General features: G+C 50.0%; 1 protein-coding gene across 1 annotated transcript in view; it reads right to left on the bottom strand.

The window, feature by feature from the left end:
- Window positions 1-14118, bottom strand: part of KCNJ15 (potassium voltage-gated channel subfamily J member 15) — a 36856-nt gene extending 22738 nt beyond the window's left edge. Inside the window, exon 1 of the mRNA XM_006101547.3 lies at window positions 13958-14118. The gene's annotated coding sequence lies outside the window, so the exon portion shown is untranslated. The remainder of the gene's footprint in view (window positions 1-13957) is intronic.
- Between the last annotated feature and the right edge of the window lie 346 nt (window positions 14119-14464).

Raw genomic sequence — 14464 nt, forward strand, 5'->3', positions numbered from 1 at the left:
GGGGTAGGTACTTAACGTCAGGGCGCTGTGTCCAGCCCGACGCAGGGAACTGGGCCGGTGACTTTGGACAGGTGATTTCATCGCCCTGGTTTTCAGTTTCCTCTTTTGGGAAAAGGGAGATGATGAAGCTCGCCTGGCGTGAGACTGAGGTTACAAACAGTGAGCCGTGCCCCCAACTCAAGGTGCAAGGCAGGACTCAGCGAGGGGTGGCTGGTTCTTGCTCAGCCCCGTGCCCTGTGCCCTCAGCTGTCCAGGGCCCTGTAACCTGATTGGGGAAAGCGGTGGGGCCCGCACTGCTCACATGGGGACATGATAGATACGTGCTTCATGGCACAGACACGGGCTGGGTTTGGTTCAGCCTAGAGATGAAATTCAGGGAGGATGTGGTCTGGCTCTGTGGGGAAGGGAAAGCCGAGCTTAATGGGCCTGAAAGGGTCTTAAGGGGAGAATGAGACTCTGAGAGGGAAAGGAAAGAAATGATGGCTTCCAGGAATGAGACCACACAGGCAAAGGCAACAAGATGAGGACGAATCCAGACCAAGTGACTGGGCGGGGCTGATAGGGAAGAGAGGACGGAGGTGGGGAATCGAGGTCAAGTGATGGAGAACCTTGGCGGTCCGCAGATCTAACACAGAGCTCCAGGAGACCTGGTGGATGCACATGCTCCCGAGGGTCCTCAGACCCAGAGAAGCCTGCTACTAATTGCAAACGTCCCCAAGTCCCAGAACACCTGGTGCTCTCTTGGTGCCAAACTTACTCTCTGATTTCAGAGAACGTGTGGTTTCTTTCCATACCAGCCTGCACAGTATGTACTCAATTTCTAGTTTACAGGGATTTCTCACACACCCATATATGTTTTCCACTGGAGTCTGTACTTTTTCCTAGACCCACCCGAATTCCAGAGCATGGTTCACTTGTATGCCAAGTTCCTAGTCTTTCTCTCGGTCACTCTCCTCTCCTTATAAAGCCGAGGAGAAAGTTACCATTGTAATGCTGCTACAGGTTTTTAACAGAAGAGAATGGACCTCAAAAAGATAATCACGAGGGTGGTTTCTGCTTCAGTTTCCGTGGAGAACGGCAGTGTCTAGAGGCAAAGCCAGAGAATGAGTTCCTCCAAATCTCAACTTTTGTTCATGAAAGTTTGAGTAGCTATCGGGGCATGATCCCTTTTCTAAGTTAAAAAGAATTAAAACAATGCTTTAAGGTTTTTGTAAGGGTGGTGACTTAGATTATGAATTCTGAGTTTCTTTATAGTAAAATTAAAACAACAACAACAACAAAACAACAAAAACACAACCACACACACGAAACTGTACAAGGGAAAGTGGGATCATTTGGGGTGGTTTTGAGAATTCTTGTTGCCTGTTGATTCATAGAAGACAGAAGTAGCTTCCCAACAGTTTCCCCGAAATCATCTCATTTGACTCCGCTGTTGTCCCTGGGGGTGGAGTTGCTCCAAGTTTACGGAAGAGAAACTGAGAAGTTAGGTGACCTGGGGGAGTATCACAAGCCAGGGCTTTCACTTCTAAGTGTAGCTTTTCTATTTTAGTTTTTCACCAGCTGAGTTGAGGAAAGCCTGTGTTGAGCTGGGGTGGGGGGAGACGGTGAGGACTCGGTGTGGGAGGGTGGAGGCCTGCGGTGGGAAAGAAGGAGCCGACCTCTGCTGATCTTTCCCCACCTGCCCCACAGAGCGCTACGACCCTGAGGGTCAGCTCCCCACCCAAGGGTGCTACGGCCAGGAGTTCACACACCTGGACTTCACCCCCAGGAACATCAGGGCTTTTGCTCACTGCCTTCTCATCTTTTTATTTAAAAATATATTTCTATTGATTTCAGAGAGGAAGGGAGAGGGAGAGATAGATAGAAATATCAATGATGAGAATCATTGACCTGCTGCCTTCTGCACACCCCACACTAGGGACCGAGCCCACAACCCAGGGATGTGCCATTGATTGGAATCAAACCCGGGACCCTTCAGTCCACAGGCCGACGCTCTATCCACTGAGCCAAACCAGCTCGGGCATCTTTTTCTTTTCTTTTCTTTTTTCTGTAGGACTTCAAGAACTCTTATCAGGTATTTGTATTCTCCTCTCCAGAAGTTTTCAAAATGTTAATTATTTGATGTTTTGCTAAGAGAATTAAGGCTGCAAATCTTTTAACCCATCTTCAGAGTTTTCCAATAGACCATAGCACTTTAGCTTTGCTGAAGTTTAACTTAGTTCCAGGACGGCACTGGGAAACCAGAAGAAGGTCTCAGCACAGCACACACACACACCCACCCCCGTGGGGACAAGGCCAACAGCCATGCACTGTCCCGAAGGAACTGGCATCGTTCCCTTATTTGTGCGCCACGGTATGACTACCTTTGTCAGATCCTGTTTGTGTTCAAAAGGTCGCCAAGTTTATGAAAGGCTGCACTTAAGAGTCTTGCTTTAATCATCACAGTAATTAGCAAATTTGGACACTGCATTATCTTCCCCCTTTTATTGGAAACACGTTCAAGAATGGGCTTGTAGTTAATCCAGAGCGACTCAGAACACCAAAGCACGTAATTTGTCAAATCCAGGTGTTTGCCCAGTTCTAAGTTGCTGGAATCTTCCTTCAGGAACACATGTAACCGTCCCTCCATGCTAAGCACACACTTTCAAAATCATGATAAATGTTAATCTATTGAATAACTTGGTTGCCTTCAAGGAGGGAAGGAATGTACTAGCCACACTTAGAACAGGAAATAGAGGAAAAGACATTCACCACTACCAGGCGTAGAACGAGCCTTCCCCCAGACATCCGGGGACTCTGGTCTACCAGCCAATAATCTCTCAATCCCTCTGACTTTCCCCCGGGAGAGGGAGTTGGGAGGGGGCTACCATCTTCCCTGTAGGCACCTTCAGACTCTCCACGGCTACGTTCTTTCACATCCCAAGCATGCTTCTCCCTTCTCCGATTCACGAGTCAAGGTGGTACTCGTGGTAACCAGGTTTTGCTCAGAAAATGCCCACTCTCGGCTGCGACTGGGTCAGAAGACTCTTCAGTCTCCTATCTGCTTCTCTGATGGTTCGTTTTCTCTCTGCTTGGTGGATGTTTCCTCTTCCTCCTTCCTGCCCCTCGAAGTTATGTTCCCCAAAGTCCTTGCTCTTCCTCCTATTTCTCTTCGCACTCTCTCAGCATCCTACACCCCACCTGACCCTCTTGCCCATGCCTAGCCCATCACTTCATGGTAGCTCACCAGGAGCACCTGCTCTGAGATCCAATCTGTGTCTCCAACACCCCCTGGGACGCCTCTCTTGGACAACTGCCCAGAAGTGACTTGTCCAAACGGGGATCGTACTGTTCTCCCTAAGTCCAGTCACTTCTCCAAAGTTTGGGTTCCAAATGCTGGCCTCCTGCAGGTCCCACCTGCCTACCTTTAACCCCTGCTCTCCTGCCTAATCCAGTGCCAGCCCCGAGGTTTGCCTTCTCCATGCGGCTTGCATGGTGTCTCCCTCCTCTTCCCATGGCCTCTGCTCTGCTCCAGGGCTCCAGTCCTTTGACCCAGCCTCTCAAAGTGTCCTTCCCCCAGTCCCTTGGCCACCACAGCCAGACTGATAGTCTACCGTGCAGCTCAGAACCCCGGACACCTGCAACCTTCAATGAACCCCAAACGTCCTTCCCAGGCAGCCTGCCCTTGAGTCCCACATCCCAAGGCATAACACGCAAGGGTGTGGCATTTAGTGGCCAATGACCTCGCTTCAAAGTCCAGCTTCACCCCTCCTGAAGCCCGTGACCCAAGCGAGTTCCTTTGCCTCTGTTCCCTGCTTCCCTCATCTCTAAGCCAAGGCCAATAGGAATGCCTACAGGATGGGTGGTTACTGTGTGGATCAAGGCGTACCTAGAACGATGCAGCCTTTAGTGAGCACTCAGCAGTGTGGCCAGCAGTATCATCATGATCATTGCCATCTCTCTCCCTCTCCATCCCTGCAGCAGACAGCTCTCAGCACACATGGGCCTCCCTGTGTTTGTCCTCTGGTGCACCCTGTGCCTGCGTTCCCCGGGCCTCTGACAGCTTCTCCGCCCCAGGGTGACTGTGCAGTCCTGCTCACTCTTCAAGGCACTCGCAAATGCCCTATGCCCTTCTCGACTGTCCCTATTGGATCTGGTCTTTCCTTCTTTTTAATTTTATTTCTTTTAAATCCTTGCCCGAGGATATGCTTTTAATGATTTAGAGAGAGAGAGAGAGAGAGAGAGACATTGATCCGCTTCATTGATCAGTTGCCTCTGTATGCGCCCCAACCAGGGATCAAACCCAAAACCTGGGTATGTGCCCTGACCAGGAATTGAACCCAAAACCTTTTGGTGCACGGGACGACACTCCAACCTCCTGAGCCACCGGGCCAGGACTGGGCTTTCCTTCTTGACAGTCCCCAGCCCTTTGTGAAGCCCTCGTGTCACTGTCCTCGCGTTTTTCTGCATCAGAGCCATTCCTGTGCTAGGGAAGTTTTTACTGTGTGTCCTGCCCCATTCCCACCCCCTCCTCCCAGCAGCAGATGGAGGCTCCTGAGATCCAGGACTGGCCTCTCCATGTGTGTCTCCTGGAAATTCCTGAGGGTTAGAATGCAGCTACCCAAATCCTGATGGGAGTTGATGAAAAACCTCATTAAATATACATTTCTACCAACTATGGGGCAAGTAAGTCAGAAGCTGCTTTTTCAGATACGGAAAGCTAAGCAAAGCGCTGTACAAAAGCACAGTTTAGAGAACACTCCCAGGATATTGGGCTAGACACGTTAATATCCATCATTATGAGTTTTATGCTTAGATATACATACCCTCCGGCTCTGAAACCCCACGTACCGGTGCACAGGCTGCTCCCAGGCGGGATGAAATGCATGTGATTGTAATCACGGAAAAGTGGCTCTTGTGTTAGTCCTATAATATTTCATCTTTAAAATGGGCAAATCTTAGAAAATTCTCTTCAACTTACAATTTAAAACACATTGAGAGCCAAATACCCTTATTGCCACAGGTATGCTAACATAGACCGTGTTTAAACATAGCATTCAAGGGAGACTGAAATCATGCGAATTCCCTTGTCTCCTGGATGGGCCACACCATGGATCAAAGCGCCTTTCCCACCCTGGACTGCAGCACATTCTTCCTTTCTTTTCTTCCCCAGGATCCAATGTTGAGTGCATGCTCGACACCGAACCCTGCCAGCTCGGCGCTACTTCTGTTTTATTTCAATTTCCCTCTTTCCGGAGTACTCTGCATATTTCCTATCTTCCCTCCATGGGCTTTACACAAGCACTATATTATAGGTACGTGGTGCCCTGTTTCTTGTCATTCATAAGCACGCGTCTCCCTCCTTAATCATCCTGTGTACGCCATTCCAGGAGCCAATCTATCCCTGTGTCATGTTCACCAAGGGAGAAAAGGCACTGGTCAGGAGTTTTCAGATCTAAGTAATTTTCAAAACACTTCAGTTGAAAAGGTCTATGTTGTGTGTTTGCAGGATGGGATGGACATAGGTCATGACTCAACGGGAGAGGGAGTTATAAGAAAAATTGTGCCTCCACGTTGATGTATGCAGATTCAACAGGCATCGTCTGAGGAAACACTCGGCCCAAGCTCTGGGAACACGGAAGAAGAATCAGGTAGAACCTCCATTGCCACTGAGCTTGCAACCCATAGGGGAGAGAGAGAAGTGGACAGGCCATAGGAAGGAGGGCCAGGTGGGATGAACCAGCGGTGTCCGGGATTTGGAAGGAGGGCTAGAGAAGGTTCCTAGCTCAGGCCTGGCAGGTCATTGATGTTGTTCTGGTGGTGGTGCTAGAACAAGGCTAAGCCAAAGGAGAAAGTTTATGATCTCACTTATAGACAAATGCATTATACACATAGTAATGGAAAGAAAACAAGAAGACACGGTCTTTCAAAAGAATTCTAAAAAATGGTGCATGTAAAACTAGATTCAATGAGGGCCTAAAAGATCCCCAGGTTCAAACATGAAGCATCTTTAAACCCTACATTCTGTTCTGAAGTCGTAGATGAGAGGTGCTCTGTATGCATTTCATTCCTAGTTCCTTTAAAAATAGATAACAAGCCCGGCCAGCATGGCTCAGTGGTTGAGCATCGACACATGAACCAGGAGGTCACAGGTTCGATTCCTGGTCAGGGCACATGCCCAGGTTGTGGGCTCGATCCCCAGTGCGGGGCGTGCAGGAGGCAGCCGATCCATGGTTCTCTCTTATCATGAATGTTTCTCTCTCTCCCTCTCCCTTCCTCTCTGAATCAATAAAAATATGTTAAAAAAATAGATAACAATCATGTAAGTCTATGATTCTATCAAATTACCTCTTGGAGACATACCCTACCTTTCTTTTTCCACCTATACTAGTAGTACTTTTAACTCACATTACATTTGGGTGACAGTATTGGATGTGTCTTTGTAAACTCACCTACATCCTTTCTAGAATAAGATGGATTTAATGAAACTAAAGGTAAATCAATTTGGGGAGCTACCTGCCCATGGCCACATTGCAATCCCAAAAGCTGGCCAGTCACCTGTTGGGTAGCTAGGGTCCCCAAGGTACAGCTCACAGTCCAGGGGAGCATGGACTTCATGACCTGCTCTTTCTTGGAGCACATGACACCTTGCACCCCACACCAACCACAGTCTGCAGAAGTGCCCCCAACGGGGTTGCACGAAATGCTAATCAGAGGAGTGACTGATGGTTGTAAGGAGGTAGGTGACGGTGGGACAGTTCTGTAGTTCGACGTGGTTGGACACCTTGGAATGCAAGGTTCAGGACGCCTTTGCTGCAGCATTAATGTGGTAACGACAGCTGTGAAGTTCCAAGAGGGAACTACCCAGTATGACAATGAGACAGGCTTCCCGATCTATCTGAGCACAGACCTTCTTCTTTCTTGTGGAGCCAGAATGACACAACATGCTCCTCAGGACTCTGCTTGCCCATAGAACCTCCCAGAATAGACGGTGCTTACTGTCCAACGTGATAGTGTTTCAGAACTCCCCTCCTGCCTTCCGGCCAGGGGAACCGCTCCTGCCCCCAAGCCCCTGAGACAGGAAGCAGAGGCCCAGCATCTAAGGGGTCTCCCCCCTTTTCCCAGGAAATTGAGTCATGAAGGCTGGAGCCCTCCCTGCCCTCCTCTTCCTCAAGCAGCTTTGACCTGCCTGGGAGATGCCAGTCTTTCTCCTGCCCCTAAGGGACATGCAGGGGTTGGTGCCAGGAACTGGAACCCTGAGTGTGTCTCGGTCAGATTATCACAGCGTTCCTATTGCCAGGAGCCCAGTCATGTCACCTGACACCCAGCTCCTTGGTTAAAGAGCGACGGTAAGATCAATGTCACTGTGACAGAACTTTTTTAAAAAACACTGTTTAGAGGAGAGTTTTGGAGGACACTTAATCTTTAATAGGAATCTTAGGTGGAAACTGTAGATTTAAAATGTATTAAACAAAATATTAAATGTATTAAACAAATAAAGCACCATTGTGTTGTGCTTTTGTTGACACTGAGATATTCTCCCTACACACACACTCGGTTTCATGATGGCTGGCCTGGCTGAATACCCACCCATGCCGCACTTGTAAATATGTGTCTGTTTATATACAAATTCTTTCCTGGACTTTTAAAAATGTGAAGCAGTCGGGGTGGATCCTCATTCCTTGGTATTTAGAGAATTCGAGACAAAGGAGCAAGGTGTTCTCGAAGTTTCCTTAACTCCCAGCAGGTGTGTGGGGATGGGGTTGTTAGGAAGACAATGGATGATGCCAAATCCCATGATGTTTCTAAGCAGAAGGTAAACTTCAAATGTGTCCTCAAGGGGCAGGAATAGACACAGAGGGCAACTCGGGAAGTGAGAAGCCAGAGGGGGGGCTGGCTGTGCTCTTTGGCAAACAGGATGTGGAGGGAGCACCCTATCAGTCGGCAAATATTTGAAGACGTAAACATGGCTGCGTGAGAGCACGATGTGCACGGTAGGCACGAGGTTAGCAAACATTCTTCCTGGGAAAGGACACCCTCAGCGGCCATCGGGACTGGAAACAGCAGCGGCAGGAGCCGAGGAAGAAGGGGCTGTTTCTTGCCAGATACCAGATATTTCAATGGGGCTCGTCTCCAGTGACAGGAGAGGCCTGTGCTTCGTGCATTTGGAGTCATTGTAAGTTCTAGGCTCATGGCTAGCCTGCTGTTCTTCAAGTTCTAACATGGCCTTTTCGCATGGAAACGGTGGGGCATTCATTTTAGAGCCCACACCCCCAGCTGCAGGAGACACAGAGCTTTCGTAGCATCTTACCCTTGGCCTGGTTATGACCCAAAAGGTCAGCCATGTGCAGGAAGGCCTACATCTCGCGGGAACGTGCCAATGACAGGGGAAACGTTCTAGATGTTGCCCAGATCGATTTCCCATATAGCCTCGCTGGTCACTAGATATGTAGCAGCATGATTATTTGGTATCTTCGCTGATCATTTCTCAGTTACTCAGAGGGCAGTGAGCAGCTAAAATTTATATCCATTAGTTCAACCATCGCTTCAAGAGACAAGTATGGGCCTTTACGATGTATGACTCAGTGTGGGCTTGTCATGAGGTCGATGAAACTCATGCTGCGCTTGCTCCCACCCTCTCCACAGCTTTGTACCTCATTTCATAGTCACAATTTTTCTTGAAGAGGGACCCCAAGTTGGATTGAAGCATCCGTCTTATATAAAAACTGCTGTTTGAAATTTTAACGCTGCTATTTCTGGCTTCTGTAAATGCTTGCTGGCTTAAATAATAAGGAAAATAAGACTACTCCCATTTCAGAGAGGCCATTAAACTTTCCCCAGATGAAGTTATCAGTGCTGGCGTTAGGCCAAGCCTTTGGTTGAGGTCTCAAAGCGCCGGCACATAGGGCCCTTTAAGAACTTGCAAAGGAAACCGGAAAAACTCCATATTTGTGAGACAAAGAAGGTGGAATGGTATAAATACGGAAAACTTCCTGTGTGATTTCGCCCAGAATTTGAGAGACATTTTCCTCTGGGCCCTCGAGTAATAATAAATGTAACTCCATCTCTCTAAGCCAGTGGTTCTCAACCTTCTGGCCCTTTAAATACAGTTCCTCATGTTGTGACCCAACCATAACATTATTTTCGTTGCTACTTCATAACTGTAATGTTGCTACTGTTACGAATCGTAATGTAAATAGCTGATATGCAGGATGGTCTTAGGCGACCCCTGTGAAAGGGTCGTTCAACCACCAAAGGGGTCGCGACCCACAGGTTGAGAACCACTGCTCTAAGCGTTGCTTGGTTCTTCTCCGGTTTTTCTGTAACAGGATAACCTTCAAGCTCCATCAAATGTGTGTTGTTGTTTTTTAAATCCGCACCGGAGGCTATTTTTTTATTGATTTTTAGGGAGAGTGGAAGAGAGAGGGAAAGGCCGAGAGGAACATCGATGTGAGAGAAACACATGGATTGGTTGCCTCCTACACATGCCTCAACCAGGGCCCGGGCTGGGAAGGAGCCTGCAACTGAGGTAGGTGCCCTTGACCAGAATTGAACCCGGGACCCTTTGGACCACAGGCTGATGCTCTATCCACTGGGCCAAACCAGCCAGGGCAAGCTTCATCAAACCTTGATCAGCCTCTGGTGCCGCTGGCACTGGAGAAGCACACGAGAATTTCAGCTGGAACCCAGGCAACTTCTCCTGAAACAGGATGTGGGTCGCAACCCAAACCCCACTCCTGGGTCCTCAGCAGCCCCTGGGAATCGGATCCTGACTGTGGTGTGTGCCCTCCGAGCCAGCTCCTTTGTCCTCCGATGACCTCGTCTGACTCTGAGGACTAATGTCATCTGTCATCTCAGGGACATGGTTGGTTCCAGGATGTCATTTCCCTGAACTCGGAACCCTGGATGGGGGTGTGAGGGGCCAGGGCAGCTCTGTGGAGGAGCGGCTGGCCCTGTTCAGTGTGGACCATGCACCTGTGGATTGCTCTGAGTTTGACCTGCAGGGAGAACTGAACAGAACTTACTCTGTGGCTAATTCATTCCCACGTTCCCTCTAGGCCCTCCGTCCGGAGGCAGCACAGACTCAGTCTTCATTGCTTCCTACCACGCATGTTTTTGCACCAAAAAATCATGCACCTCACTCTTCTTCCCGCTCACCTTCTGGTGCAGTGAGTATGAGCAGGCTACCCTGGTTCATCTCATCCCATGACAAAAATCCCTGGAATTTTGTACTGGAGGCTTTTAGGTCTAGAAGCACAGACCGCATTTGGGAACTGGGCTGCATGCAAACGAGAGGCTCGCGGGACTGCAGCGACCTTGGGTTTCCTGACCCCCCAGGGGATGCTCGGGGAAGCGATGAGGCACAGAGTCCTCCGGAGCACGGAGCTTTCTTCATGAAATGAGCAGAGTCTGTTTTGGCTAAAAAGCCCTGGGACGTGGTGAGGGGTTCTGTGTGGACTCCGGCTGCGTCGCAGTGAGTGAGAGGACCACGCTGCCATCTGGGTGAGCCCAAGCGCGCTTTGCAGAGCAGACAGCACCTCCTCCACAACTGCTTCTTGCCTTGTCTTTATCAGGATGTCTGTCTGCTCTTTTTTTCTCTTTCAACTCAACCAAATAACACTTAGCAAATAAAACTTCTACCCCAGACCCTGATTTTTAAGATTATACACTAGCCCTGGCTGGTTTGGCTCAGTGGATAGAGCATCAGCCTGTGGACTGAAGGGTCCAAGGGCACATGCCCGGGTTGCAGGCTTGATCCCCAGTGTGAGGCATTCGGAGGCAGCTGATCAATGATTCTCTCTCATCATTGATGTTTCTCTCTCTCTCTCCCTCTCCTTTCCTCTCTGAAATCAATAAAAAAAATCTCTATATGTAAAAGCCCAGTGACCAGAATGGGGAACAACCGGAACGACCTGTGGCTATGATGTGCACTGCAGCAGCCAACCAGCCTGATCCGGGCCCCATCAGCTCCCCACCCCCGGCCGGCCTCGGCCTCTCCTCCCAGCTGTCCCTGCTCCTGATTGGCCCCCAACACCCCAATTGGGGGCAGGGATGGCCGGCCAACTGCCTGTGGCCCCTCCCCCCTTCAGCCGGGCCCAATGGGCTCCTATCAGGGCAGGCCGGCCAACCCTTCCTGTGCATGAATTCGTGTACTGGGCCTCTAGCATATTTATAAAAAGATGATATGCTGTCTTCTCTCCCTCTACACCCTCTGCTCTCCCTTTCCAAGTAGGGGCAGTCTTCCCTGTGCTCCTGTCCTTGGGGGAGGCCTGGCCCTTCAGGCCACAAGCCCCTCCAGGTCTGAATAACCTGCTCCAGGAAGCGGCCTGAGTGGCAGCAGAGAGGCAGGGGTGCTGGGTCAGATCTGTGTCCTCCCACGGCACAGCATCCTTGAGGGGCACACACCCAGTGAACCCCCCTTGGCTCCCTGTGCTCCTTTGCTGTCCGGGTGCCCAGCCCTGCTACACAGCCCACCCTCCAAGGGCACCAGAAGCCCCACCCCAAGGTGGCAGTCTGCCTGGAGGGGAAAGGCAGGCAGGAGGGAGGGGGGCGAAGAACCCCAGCCTGACCCTCATCCTGCACTTCCCTCCGTAAGCAGCACACTCCCCTCTGCACACACAGCAGCAGTGTTAACCTGCCAGAGCTTCCTGACTCTCTCCAGAGCAGAGTTATTACCACTTCAAAGAAGAATTGAAACAACACATTTGGAGACACCAATGTACTCTGCTGGGAAAAGACAAGAGCTGAGTTACTTCTAAATGAGCGGCTGAGGGAAGCAATTGGGGAGGTTGCTCTGCCTCAACCCAGGGTTCCCAGGGGCCATCACAGCTGTGCGGGGCCCGGGGCTCGTTCTGCGGGGTCCTGAGACTCTGCTGGGTTCACCGGGCAAGTCTACACACGGCCCTGGCTTCTGAAGCCACGTGTGAGAGGAAGCCAGCTGCTCCGCCGAACAGAGGGGAGGGGGTGCGGCAGGAAAGGAGATGTCAACCGCTTGACATTTACTGATTAAGTCCGAAACGCTGGCCTCTGTGCAGCGCCTAGAGCCACACCTCGGTGATTTTCCTTGCACCAAGCATGGTGTTGTCATTTAGGTATATAATCACACACACACACATGCACACATACACACACACAAATGCACACATGCACCAAGACGAGACTGTGCAGCCTTTCCAGCCTCCTCCTCACAGGCGTGTGCTGAGCCCCATGCAATGCAGCCAGCGACCTGCTTTTGTTGGCTCTCCGGGACGGTGAAGTGGGAAGGCTGGGGTCTCGCTCGCCCTCCCCCCCCACCCCTCCCCCCCTCAAGCAGGGCTGTCCACACTGGTTAGACGTGTGAAAGGCGGAAATTGGGGAAATAGCACTTTCTCTAAGATGACCACAAGTGTTGGAGGGAGGCAGGAGAGGTAAGAGGGTGGGAGGACTTTTTAAAAATGTGTTTTCCTTAAGCAACCAGAATCACAGAATTCAACGGGGTCGATGCCTATAAAATCCCCAACGGTGTATGCGTTTATTTAACTCGGACAAGAAATGTCAGCTCCGTGATTCCATGAGCACGTCTGAGATGTGGCTACTGGCAATTTGGTGAAACTCCTCCACCGCCTAACCTTTGGTGAAGACTGGCCACATGACCTCTGGGTCGCCTCTCCCTCGGGTAATTTATTATATTCGCAGCTAGGAGGGAGGAAGTCTGCTAAAATAAAGCCCAGGAAAGCGCAGCCGGGGAGCTGAGGGCGAGGTAAGTGCTTTGTTGTTCACATGGAAGTCTCCTGGTGTCTCGTTTTCATAAAAGGTTGACATTGCAAAGGCATTGTCGTTGAATGTGACTCTTTTCTTTGGATGCCTAGGACAATTTTCAATGGAGAGAGGTTCCACCCAAGGCTAGTGTTGATCATTACATATTTGCTTAAACATTTACCAGAGTCGACAGCCTGGGACAGGACCTGGGGTAGCAGCTGGTTCTGTGTGTGAGTGTGATTTTCAGTTTTCAAAAAAAAAGAACTTTTAAGCATCACTTGTAATGTTTTTCCAAGTCCTTCCTTTAGGTCAAGAGGGGAAAAAAAGGTTAAGGTATTTTCCGATCAGAAGAAATAAATCTTAGTGTTTGAATGGAGTGGGACCAACTTGGGTCTTTCATTTTCCCAAGTGAAATACTGCGTGTGTTGAAAGTGTCTGAACCTGGGACTGAGACGCAATTGTGAGGTCAAGAAACATCCATTGAACAACAAACTCTTATTTCCTCCAGGCAGCTAAACGCGGAAGTGCAGGGAGGAGATTAAAACAAACTAGTTTCTCGGGAGGAATGTGGAATTTCACCCCCGTGTAACACTGATTAGCCGAGCAGGGTCGGGAGGCACGCGAAATCATACCCAGACGATAAAGCGCATTATGTAGGGGTCGGTCGTGGGCAAGGCTCCGAAAGTTTGCAAAGTCAGAACTGTTTACATTCCTTATACCTACCACGGAAAACTTACATAACTCTTTCTCGTAAGGATAGGTAGCAGACTTTTAACTAGTCCAGTGAGGTTTCTCGCCTTACGGCAACCTCAACTGATTTCTCTACCGACCAAGGAGAAATCAGAGCCGGGGAACGACCCCAAGAGCTCTCTAATCGCTGAGAATCAGTAACACACTCGCCCTGACCTGACAGACAGCAGGAGAGACCCACAGGGACAGAGAAGTCGGAGCAGTTCTTCCCCCTCATCTAGCTCACTTACACCCGCAAAAAACAAGACAACATCTGGATACTGTTTCACAGGCAAGAATGAAGCACTCTTTTTGCCCCATCGTTAAGTAAGAACCCGTTTTCCACATGCAAACAGCACTTGTAAATTCCCGCAGATAAGCTTGGCCGTCTTGAATGATTCCAGGGAGTTTGAAAAGAATCCCACTCTTCCATTACCTTGAGAAGAGCCGTGTTCCAGAGCTCGCTCCCACAGGCTGCGGGCTCCGGGTCTGACCCCCGCCTGCCCCTTACCTGCAAGGGCTGCAAGGCACCCTCCTGGCCGGAGGTGAGCTGCTGTCTGGGCAGGGAGAGGATCAGCCCAGCAGGTCGCCTTGGGAGCATAGGTGTTCGGGTTCCCTCGGAATGAAGACAGCTCTCCTTGCTCCCTGTCAGTCAAAAACAAGTTGGTACAAGCTTGAGTAGGGTTTACCTGGAGGAGCTGAAGAGAGAAAGAAAGAGATTGGAAGAGACTGGGCGGAGGGAGGGAGGGCCAAGGAGGGAGGGAGGGAGGGAGGGAAGGAGAGAAAGTGAGGGGGAGAGAGAGAGAGAGAGAGAGAGACCATGATGTCAGCAGTGTGTCTTAAGGAAATCTACAGACCAGGAGAGAATGCTAATGGGCACCCTGCTTCAGCTTTGCAGACACCTGTGTAAAAGAGCACTCTGCCCTTTTAAAGAACGCCAGTTACTCTTTGAAGAAGTTTCAGCCACTCTTCTCAAAGCCTTTTTAAGGTCCCTTTGCCTAAATAAACTATAGGTAAA

Source organism: Myotis lucifugus, unplaced genomic scaffold, assembly GCF_000147115.1.
Source record: "Myotis lucifugus unplaced genomic scaffold, Myoluc2.0 scaffold_372, whole genome shotgun sequence".
NCBI lineage: Eukaryota > Metazoa > Chordata > Mammalia > Chiroptera > Vespertilionidae > Myotis > Myotis lucifugus.